Raw genomic sequence first — 12,426 nt, forward strand, 5'->3', positions numbered from 1 at the left:
ACTTGTCTATGATAGCTGAGACGGCAGGTGCAGCTCAGGTCGTAATAAAAGCCATCTCATTAACGTTCGGGATAAGGAAGAAAGAATACTTCCCACTTATTCCTTGCGTGTCGTAGAAGGCAACAGAAGTGGGCGGGAATGGGGAGCTGGAAACACTTACCTCCTTGTATTTTTCAATTTCTAGAAAGGGAAACAGAAGGAGTCAGGTGGGAAGTGCACATCCTCCTCGAAGGCTCAGACCGGGGTGTCTGAACATGTGTGGATGTAATCAAAATGAGAAGAAAGGAGAAATAGATATTATGTTCGAATAAAACGAAACTCAAGGGTAAAGGGAAAGGTTGGTTTGGGAGTATCTTGGGAATGTCAGGGGTTGGTGAGAGGACAAGAGCTAAGGAAGGAGTAGCACTACGCCAGAAGCAGAAGTTGTGGGAGTATGGGATAGAGTATAAGAAAGTAAATTCTAGACTGATATGGGCAAAACTGAAAGTGGATGGAGAGAAATGGGTGATTATTGGTGCTTATGCATCTGGTCATGAGAAGAAAGATCATGAGAAGCAAGTGTTTTGGTAGCAGCTTTGATGCCCGAGACCGGGTTTTAGTGATAAGTGATTCAAATGCGAAGGTGAGTAATGTGGCAGCTGAGGGTATAATTGTTGTGAATGGAAATGGTGAAGAACTTGTAGATTTGTGTGCTGAATAAAGGGTGCTGATTGGGAATACCTGGTTTAAAAAGGAGAGATATGCATAAGTAAACGTATGTGAGTAGGAAAGATGGTTAAAGGGCATTATTGGATTGCGTGTTAATTGATAGGCGTATGAAAGAGAAACTTTTGGATGTTAATGTACTGAGAGGGGTAGATGGAGGGATGTCTGATCACTATCTTGTGGAGGCGAAGGTGAAGATTTGTCGATGTTTTCAAAAAAGAAAAATGCTGGGGAGAAGAGAGTGCTGAGAGTACGTGAGTTAGGAAAGGAGACGTGCTTGAGGAAGGACCACAAAAGACTGAGTGGAGAATGGCAAAAGATGAGATCAAATGACGTGAGGATAGTAGGTGAGGAATGGGATGTATTTAGGAAAGCAGTGATGGCATGTGCAAAACATGCAGGTGGCATGAGAAAGGTAAGAGGTGAGCAGATCAGAAAGGGTAGTGAGTGGTGGGATGAAGTAAAGTTGTCAGTGAAAGAGAAAAGAGAGGCATTTGGACGATACTTGTAAGAAAGGAGTGCAAATGACTGGGAGATGCAGTGTGGAAGGTAAGCTGCTAGAAGCAGTGAAAAGTTTTTAACAAGGATGTAAGGCATTTGCACGAGTAGAAAGAGATGAGAATGATTGGTTCCCAGTGAATGTTGGTCTACGGCAGGAGTAAGTGATATCCCGGTGGCTGTTTAATTTGTTTATGGATGGAGTGGTTAGGGAGGTAAATGCAAGAGTTTTGGAGGGAGATGCGAGCATGCAGTCTGTTGGGATGAGAGGGCCTGGGAAGTGCGTCAATTGTTGTTTGCAGATGATACAGTTCTGCCGGCTGATTCGAGTGAGGAGCTGCAGAAGATGTGACTGAGTTTGGAGAAATGTGAGAAAGGAGAAAGTAAAGAGCAAATGTAAATAAGAGCAAAGTTATTAGGTTCAGTAGGGTTGAGGGACAAGTTAATTGGGATGTAAGTTCGAATTGAAAAAATTGGTTGAACTGAAGTGTTTTAGATATCTGAGAGTGGACTTAGCAGTAAATGGAACCATGAAAGCGGAGGTGAGTCATAGGGTAAGGAAGGGGACGAAGGTTCTAGGTGCGATGAAGAATGTGTGGAAGGCGAAAACGTTATCTCGGAGAGCGAAAATGAGTATGTTTGAAGGAATAGTAGTTCCAACAATGTTATATGGTTACGAGGCATGAGCTATAGAAAGGGTTGTAGGTAGGAGGGTGGATATGTTGGAAATGAAATTTTTGAGGACAATATATGTGGTTTGATCGAGTAAGTAATGAAATGTTAAGAGAGATGTGTAGAAATGAAAAGAGTGTGGTTGACAGAGCAGAAGAGGGTTTGTTGAAATGGTTTGGTCATATGGAAAGAATGAGTGAGGAAAGATTGACAAAGAGAATATATCTGTCAGAGTTGAGGGAGCAAGGAGATGCGGAAGAGCAAATTGGAGGCGGAAGGATGGAGTGAGAAAGATTTTGAGCAATGGAAGCCTGAACATGCAGAAGAAAGAGAAGCTTGCAAGAAACAGAGTAAATTGGAATGATGTGGTATAGCGGGGTCGACCTGTTGTCAATGGACTTAACCAGGGTATGTGAAACGTCGTGGGTAAACCATGGAAAGGTCTTTTAGGCCTGGATGTGGATAGTGAGCAGTGGTTTTCGGTCCTAAGTACTCATACCATCGACCAACCTCTAAGGATTGATGAACAGATGGGTTGTCTGGGGACCAACTGCCACCGTCAGGATTCGAAAATATGCGCTGGACTATGGATTGCCCTTGAATGCGCCACGGTCATGAACGCTAACCCCTACACCGTGGAGGTCCGTACATATGAAACCATTACTAGATGCTAAAGAATGTTTCCGGCTACGTGTGCTTTGGCTTTAGTTTTGTACCAATGGAAAAAGCTAAGTTGAAATGTGAGACAAACTTCTCATCAAAAAGTACTCACAGGTTCCACTTTCGTTAATTCAGTACATGTAGGACACAGTGACTGTAAATCAATTGCTTCTACATGTGCATATCATGCTCATGGTCTTTATCTTTGTTGCTTTCATGGCCAATATAAAGTATTATTTTCATATTAACAAATATGGCCACGGGAGTCTGTGTGTCGGCTGCACGTTTCCAGTGTTCCCTCACGACAAAGTTCACTTTTTCGTTTTATTCCCTACCCTGAAGCAGCTTTCCGACAGTAAATGGAACTGCAGAATATGAAGCACATACACAAATATCCTGAAGCACATAACACTATAATAATCCTGGAATCAAACATATTTCTCAAGTTACCTTGATTACTCCAGCCATGTCATGAATAAGATGTTTGGTTTCGTTACATGTGTTTTGTCGAAATGTTAGAATCATAACTGAATTGAGCTAGTCACCCCAGCCGCTGCCCCTCAAAAGATTCAAAACAATCCCTTGATGTTTAACCTCCCCTGACCCTTGATATTTCATCTTCAACTCTAGCTTTTCCTCCACTCTAACCTCTGTTATTTGACACCCTTCATGGTTGACTTTCCTCGGCTCTATTCACTAAACGTAAATAAGTTTTGTGTTCTCTTTTTGTGTTATTTCAGGTTATTTGTTGGATCTATTATGTCTAAATCTTAAACGTATATTGTCTGGTCCATTTTTAATTACCAGTCAGTGTATTGGAAATATAGATAATAATGCTAAACTAATTATTACGAATTTATAGAAAAGGGAAAAAAGTCAAAATATAAACTTTTGTTGACTAGAAAGAGTGTAATATTTCAAAATGTTATCAAGTGTCATTATTCACTAGAAAGTTGTGACGATTCTTTTCAAACCGAGTTCGTGTCAGGGAGAAAAGTAACAGCTTACAGTAGCGCAGGTGTTACATTCCTACTAACATGTACTTACCTGGCGTTACTGCTCCACCTCACGCTAGGAATGTGGTATCTAACTTGATGATCGTTTCTGAATACCTCTCCAGCTTTACGACAGTTTCATGGCTCAAAATGGAAAATCAAAAAGCATTTTCGTATGTGTGATTCACTACTTCACTTTTACAAGGCTTGCCTGGTTTCAAGACGAGTGCCAGTGATTGCAAAGACTGTATGTCGCACCTGATCCTCCCTAGGACATGGAGAATGAAGTTAATGATGATGATGCTTATGTAAAAATAATGATGACATGGAATCAAATTTTATTTAGGAAATTAAAAAAGCATCCATTGTAACCCCAACTATCATAGAAATGTCAGTTTTACAAGAAAATAGTATACGTATGAAAGAAATACATTTAATGGGTAATGATAACCAGCAGGGAGCAGCTGATGTACTCAGATACAGACTGACAGTCACCACACTTAATTTCGTTAATGCCGACATAAAGTTAATTGGCTTAAACAAGAGCATTTTAATACTAAGCACAACGATCCACAGACATAAACAGATTAATTGTCAGTGTAGAATTGTTCCCACCGATGAAAAACATCACCTACAATATACATTACTCTCAATATAAATTGCAGATTTTGCCATCAAACGTGATGTATACAAAATATATGTGTCCCTCTTCTGTCATGGTAAATCCATGGCATCATAATTACATACAATTTTCATCATTTGTCAAACCGTACATAAGAAGACTTGGACAAATTTTTATAGTTATATCATTGACAATTTCGTTGTCCAAGACCATTCTTCTGAGGTTGATATGCCTCGCACAGGCAATAGCTGCGAGTCAGAGAAATAATTCATGGACGTTTACCCCGAGCTTGGCGCAGGGTGCAGGTTGGGATGGGAGGGATATGGAGGGGGAGGGTAACACGGTTGGTTAAATTGAGGGTGGTGGGAGTGGGGTCCTCATGTCTCTCATTATGGGTCAAATATCAAGAGAATGATGAACCTTCGGAGAGAGAGAGAGAGAGAGAGAGAGAGAGAGAGAGAGAGAGAGAGAGAGAGAGAGAGAGAGAGAGAGAGAGAGAGAGAGAGAGAGAGAGAGAGAGAGAGAGGGGAGAGAGAGAATTCAGCGAAGCTTGCAACATTTGAGCAAGCAAGCAGGATCAGAGCAAAAGTCCCTCTTGGAGGAAATCCTTTCCCCAGCCAGTCCTCAGCCTCTTGGAAAAGGAATAACAAGAGCGACATGGACGTGTGGTCTGACCTACTCAGAGTGACACGCAAGACTTGTTTTGCCTCTTGTAAGAAAGTGAGTAGAACGATATGATTAATGTGGGGAAAGAAGGATATTCTGATCTCTCTCTCTCTCTCTCTCTCTCTCTCTCTCTCTCTCTCTCTCTCTCTCTCTCTCTCTCTCTCTCTCTCTCTCTCTCTCTCTCTCACTGTTGGGCTTCTGAAATTTGTAGCCATGAGAGCCGTACAATTCTGCAAATTATAGAAACTATAATCATCAAGGAACCAGCCCCCACTATCTAACATCGAAACCGACAGTGGGACAGTTTGGTGGTACATCGTTTAATAGTATGCAAGTGACAAGTGCCTTCGCGCACAAAACAGTAAGGTATTTACCAACATCATTAAGGAGGTTAGAGAGGATTACGAGGACCCAACCCTCGTTCTCCGCAACTACTGGAGTCATGACATCACTCAACGACCGGTGACTTGATGAACAGCCGACTAGTCAGCCTCTTCCCTCTAACCTTGAAGTGTAGAACTTTGAAAATATTCATCGTACGTATTGTGATTTCTTATAAACACGTAGCTTTTATGAATTCTGATTATAGTGCGTTTAGTGTGGATTATTTGATATAACTGTGTATTCCTGAAAATGTCTCTTTGAAGGTGAAACATTAAGATAAAGTCAGTAATTTCCTGGAATCGTGTTTGAACATTTACCCCTTGGGAGAATATTAATTAGAAAATTTGAGATCACAAGGAAGAAGGAAAATAATTGTGAATATGCAGCGGTGTTCAATAATACTTGCATAAAAGAAAATATGTATCTAACACTCTCTCTCTCTCTCTCTCTCTCTCTCTCTCTCTCTCTCTCTCTCTCTCTCTCTCTCTCTCTCTCTCTCTCTCTCTCTCTCTCTCTATATATATATATATATATATATATATATATATATATATATATATATATATATATTATTATTATTTTTTTTATTATACTTTGTCGCTGTCTCCCGCGTTTGCGAGGTAGCGCAAGGAAACAGACGAAAGAAATGGCCCACCCCCCCCCATACACATGTATATACATACGTCCACACACGCAAATATACATACCTACACAGCTTTCCATGGTTTACCCCAGACGCTTCACATGCCTTGATTCAATCCACTGACAGCACGTCAACCCCGGTATACCACATCGCTCCAATTCACTCTATTCCTTGCCCTCCTTTCACCCTCCTGCATGTTCAGGCCCCGATCACACAAAATCTTTTTCAATCCATCTTTCCACCTTCAATTTGGTCTCCCTCTTCTCCTCGTTCCCTCCACCTCCGACACATATATCCTCTTGGTCAATCTTTCCTCACTCATTCTCTCCATGTGCCCAAACCACTTCAAAACACCCTCTTCTGCTCTCTCAACCACGCTCTTTCTATTTCCACACATCTCTCTTACCCTTATGTTACTCACTCGATCAAACCAGCTCACACCACACATTGTCCTCAAACATCTCATTTCCAGCACATCCATCCTCCTGCGCACAACTCTATCCATAGCCCACGCCTCGCAACCATACAACATTGTTGGAACCACTATTCCTTCAAACATACCCATTTTTGCTTTCCGAGATAATGTTCTCGACTTCCACACATTCTTCAAGGCTCCCAGAATTTTCGCCCCCTCCCCCACCCTATGATCCACTTCCGCTTCCATGGTTCCATCCGCTGCCAGATCCACTCCCAGATATCTAAAACACTTCACTTCCTCCAGTTTTTTCTCCATTTAAACTCACCTCCCAATTGACTTGACCCTCAACCCTACTGTACCTAATAACCTTGCTCTTATTCACATTTACTCTTAACTTTCTTCTTCCACACACTTTACCAAACTCAGTCACCAGCTTCTGCAGTTTCTCTCATGAATCAGCCACCAGCGCTGTATCATCAGCTAACAACAACTGACTCACTTCCCAAGCTCTCTCATCCCCAACAGACTTCATACTTGCCCCTCTTTCCAAAACTCTTGCAATTACCTCCCTAACAACCCCATCCATAAACAAATTAAACAACCATGGAGACATCACACACCCCTGCCGCAAACCTACATTCACTGAGAACCAATCACTTTCCTCTCTTCCTACACATACACATCCTCGATAAAAACTTTTCACTGCTTCTAACAACTTTCCTCCCACACCATATATTCTTAATACCTTCCACAGAGCATCTCTATCAACTCTATCATATGCCTTCTCCAGATCCATAAATGCTACATACAAATCCATTTGCTTTTCTAAGTATTTCTCACATACATTCTTCAAAGCAAACACCTGATCCACACATCCTCTACCACTTCTGAAACCACACTGCTCTTCCCCAATCTGATGCTCTGTACATGCCTTCACCCTCTCAATCAATACCCTCCCATATAATTTACCAGGAATACTCAACAAACTTATACCTCTGTAATTTGAGCACTCACTCTTATCCCCTTTGCCTTTGTACAATGGCACTATGCACGCATTCCGCCAATCCTCAGGCACCTCACCATGAGTCATACATACATTAAATAACCTTACCAACCAGTCAACAATACAGTCACCCCCTTTTTTTAATAAATTCCACTGCAATACCATCCAAACCTGCTGCCTTGCCGGCTTTCATCTTCCGCAAAGCTTTCACTACCTCTTCTCTGTTTACCAAATCATTTTCCCTAACCCTCTCACTTTGCACACCACCTCGACCAAAACACCCTATATCTGCCACTCTATCATCAAACACATTCAACAAACCTTCAAAATACTCACTCCATCTCCTTCTCACATCACCACTACTTGTTATCACCTCCCCATTTGCGCCCTTCACTGAAGTTCCCATTTGCTCCCTTGTCTTACGCACTTTATTTACCTCCTTCCAGAACATCTTTTTATTCTCCCAAAAATTTTATGATACTCTCTCACCCCAACTCTCATTTGCCCTTTTTTTCACCTCTTGCACCTTTCTCTTGACCTCCTGTCTCTTTCTTTTATACATCTCCCACTCAATTGCATTTTTTCCCTGCAAATATCGTCCAAATGCCTCTCTCTTCTCTTTCACTAATAATCTTACTTCTTCATCCCACCACTCACCACCCTTTCTAATCAACCCACCTCCCACTCTTCTCATGCCACAAGCATCTTTTGCGCAATCCATCACTGATTCCCTAAATACATCCCATTCCTCCCCCACTCCCCTTACTTCCATTGTTCTCACCTTTTTCCATTCCGTACTCAGTCTCTCCTGGTACTTCCTCACACAAGTCTCCTTCTCTAGCTCACTTACTCTCACCACCCTCTTCACCCCAACATTCACTCCTCTTTTCTGAAAACCCATACAAATCTTCACTTTAGCCTCCACAAGATAATGATCAGACATCCCTCCAGTTGCACCTCTCAGCACATTAACATCCAAAAGTCTCTCTTTCGCGCGCCTGTCAATTAACACGTAATCCAATAACGCTCTCTGGCCATCTCTCCTACTTATATACGTTTACTTATGTATATCTCTCTTTTTAAACCAGATATTCCCAATCACCTGTCCTTTTTCAGCACATAAATCTACAAGCTCTTCACCATTTCCATTTACAACACTGAACACCCCATGTATACCATACATATATATATATATATATATATATATATATATATATATATATATATATATATATATATATATATATATATGGAATGGAAAAAGGTGAGAACAATGGAAGTAAGGGGAGTGGGGGAGGAATGGGATGTATTTAGGGAATCAGTGATGGATTGCGTAAAAGATGCTTGTGGCATGAGAAGAGTGGGAGGTGGGTTGATTAGAAAGGGTAGGGAGTGGTGGGATGAAGAAGTAAGAGTATTAGTGAAAGAGAAGAGAGAGGCATTTGGACGATTTTTGCAGGGAAAAAATGCAGTTGAGTGGGAGACGTATAAAAGAAAGAGGCAGGAGGTCAAGAGAAAGGTGCAAGAGTTGAAAAAAGGGCAAATGAGAGTTGGGGTGAGAGAGTATCATTAAATTTTAGGGAGAATAAAAAGATGTTCTGGAAGGAGGTAATTAAAGTGCGTAAGACAAGGGAGCAAATGGGAACTTCAATGAAGGGCGCAAATGGGGAGGTGATAACAAGTAGTGGTGATGTGAGAAGGAGATGGAGTGAGTATTTTGAAGGTTTGTTGAATGTGTTTGATGATAGAGTGGCAGATATAGGGTGCTTTGGTCGAGGTGGTGTGCAAAGTGAGAGGGTTAGGGAAAATGATTTGGTAAACAGAGAAGAGGTAGTAAAAGCTTTGCGGAAGATGAAAGCCGGCAAGACAGCAGGTTTGGATGGTATTGCAGTGGAATTTATTAAAAAAGGGGGTGACTGTAATGTTGACTGGTTGGTAAGGTTATTTAATATATGTATGACTCACGGTGAGGTGCCTGAGGATTGGCGGAATGCGTGCATAGTGCCATTGTACAAAGGGAAAGGGGATAAGAGTGAGTGCTCAAATTACAGAGGTATAAGTTTGTTGAGTATTCCTGGTAAATTATATGGGAGGGTATTGATTGAGAGGGTGAAGGCATGTACAGAGCATCAGATTGGGGAAGAGCAGTGTGGTTTCAGAAGTGGTAGAGGATGTGTGGATCAGGTGTTTGCTTTGAAGAATGTATGTGAGAAATACTTAGAAAAGCAAATGGATTTGTATGTAGCATTTATGGATCTGGAGAAGGCATATGATAGAGTTGATAGAGATGCTCTGTGGAAGGTATTAAGAATATATGGTGTGGGAGGCAAGTTGTTAGAAGCAGTGAAAAGTTTTTATCGAGGATGTAAGGCACGTGTACGCGTAGGAAGAGAGGAAAGTGATTGGTTCTCAGTGAATATAGGTTTGTGGCAGGGGTGTGTGATGTCTCCATGGTTGTTTAATTTGTTTATGGATGGGGTTGTTAGGGAGGTGAATGCAAGAGTTTTGGAAAGAGGGGCAAGTATGAAGTCTCTTGGGGATGAGAGAGCTTGGGAAGTTAGTTAGTTGTTGTTCGCTGATGATACAGCGCTGGTGGCTGATTCATGTGAGAAACTGCAGAAGCTGGTGACTGAGTTTGGTAAAGTGTGTGAAAGAAGAAAGTTAAGAGTAAATGTGAATAAGACAAGGTTATTAGGTACAGTAGTGTTGAGGGTCAAGTCAATTGGGAGGTGAGTTTGAATGGAGAAAAACTGTAGGAAGTGAAGTGTTTTAGATATCTGGGAGTGGATCTGGCAGCGGATGGAACCATGGAAGCGGAAGTGGATCATAGGGTGGGGGAGGGGGCGAAAATTCTGGGAGCTTTGAAGAATGTGTGGAAGTCGAGAACATTATCTCGGAAAGCAAAAATGGGTATGTTTGAAGGAATAGTGGTTCCAACAATGTTGTATGGTTGCGAGGCGTGGGCTATGGATAGAGTTGTGCGCAGGAGGATGGATGTGCTGGAAATGAGATGTTTGAGGACAATGTGTGGTGTGAGGTGGTTTGATCGAGTAAGTAACGTAAGGGTAAGAGAGATGTGTGGAAATAAAAAGAGCGTGGTTGAGAGAGCAGAAGAGGGTGTTTTGAAATGGTTTGGTCACATGGAGAGAATGAGTGAGGAAAGATTGACCAAGAGGATATATGTGTCGGAGGTGGAGGGAACGAGGAGAAGAGGGAGACCAAATTGGAGGTGGAAAGATGGAGTGAAAAAGATTTTGTGTGATCGGGGCCTGAACATGCAGGAGAGTGAAAGGAGGGCAAGGAATAGAGTGAATTGGAGCGATGTGTTATACCGGGGTTGACGTGCTGGCAGTGGATTGAATCGGGGCATGTGAAGCGTCTGGGGTAAACCATGGAAAGCTGTGTAGGTATGTATATTTGCGTGTGTGGACTTATGTATATACATGTGTATGTGGGTGGGTTGGGCCATTTCTTTCGTCTGTTTCCTTGCGCTACCTCGCTAACGCGGGAGACAGCGACAAAGCAAAAAAAAAAAAAAAATAAAAAAAAAATATATATATATATGTATGTATGTATGTATATTAACCAATTTGTATGTTACGGGGAGGGAGTTCTACATTTCTACATTCCTGTGTTTGTTTGTGTGTGTATGTGTGTGTGTGTGTGTGTGTGTGTGTGTAGTGGGATGCACAGAACACAACTTTTTCAATCTACTTTTAGAAGCAGTAATGTAGTCTCATAATTCATAACGTTTATGAGCGTTTCTGTTTCGTGTTTGCCTGTATTAGTATCGGACGTTTTTAATATAGATTCATTCTCAAAGCTAAGAGAACACTGATTATGTGGTAGGGGAGCCTCTTTTTCCTCCTTTCTGAATAGCTCGTTCTTGTCATGGAAGAATATGAAGTTCTGCTAGCGCAGAGTCAAGGAGAAAATGCAAAATTCTGAGGTTTTATGTTTTAGTTTTTGTAGATGATTTAAAGTCAGACAAATACATAAAATTTTAAGGTGTAAAGTCGTCTGAAGTACTTTTACTTGATCTAGAAGTTGACCACGATATAAATTTCCAAGGGTCTGGTCTGTCTTTTGAGTTGCATCTCTTTCAAAGTACGCAAGCAATATATCTCCATGGACGGAAATCGTCTTACGGTTCATCGACAATATCTGGCAACTCGAGGAATACATTTATGAGATTACAACTTAGGAGTTATGATAATAGCCAGATTATAAGTTCCAGGTAACGGTCTGACTACCAGGAGTAAGAGGAAACGCACAAAATCAATAAACGACAACGTCTTTGAACCCACGACTATTTATAATCGTTTCAGTCGCGTTATCTGTTTCTGAAATGTACATCCAAAGTAATATCAAACGAGTTCCTTTTTGATATGACTATATCGTTATACTGTCATCAAAAAAGAAAAAGGAAAATGTGAATGAAACAAAAGAAAAAAATCTGGTTTGCTGTAATTACAAAAACAGCTCACTATTGAGGCTATTGGTTACTCTACTCTATAAGATTTTAACTACTAGGCATTATAGTCCTTTTAACAGGGGTGCACATTTATAGTGTTTGTCTCAGCTATTAACAGTCACATTTTATGATAGGATAAAAAGGCTTATCTCTTTATGAAGGCAGTTAATCGCATGCATGCCAATTACATTACTCGTAAATCTTCGTATTTCATCGACATTGTAATTACAGAATGATTTATAGGAAAGGAATATGATGTATGTTAAGAAAAGAACATCAGCAAGCGACGTTACATTTGTACATTGATAACTATAACATGTGGAGAATGATGTACAAAGCTTTAAGATAAGCTGCATGCAATGAAGAACAGAGAGAAGTTGGGAGTGTCTCTGAAGTGAAGATAACAGTGATTAGGAGAGTAATATTTGTAACACTGAAAGATTACAGGGTCTTAGGTTAGCGGCTCGTGATGATGCTTGTCAACAAATGTGTCCAGAACATAGTTCCGTACATCCTAGTCAAGGTCCAAGGACGGATTGCGAGCATTAACGAATCACCGAAGGATTTCTTTGATGTTGCTGTTAGTGTAGGTATTAAGACAAGGTCAGGAAAACGAAGTAAGTTTACAACAGTATTTGATCCTTGCACTTAACCAGGTTGCTGTATTGTTTAAAGGTGTAGGTCCA

The sequence above is a fragment of the Panulirus ornatus genome, chromosome 15 (assembly GCF_036320965.1).
Source record: "Panulirus ornatus isolate Po-2019 chromosome 15, ASM3632096v1, whole genome shotgun sequence".
Classification (NCBI taxonomy): Eukaryota; Metazoa; Arthropoda; class Malacostraca; order Decapoda; family Palinuridae; genus Panulirus; species Panulirus ornatus.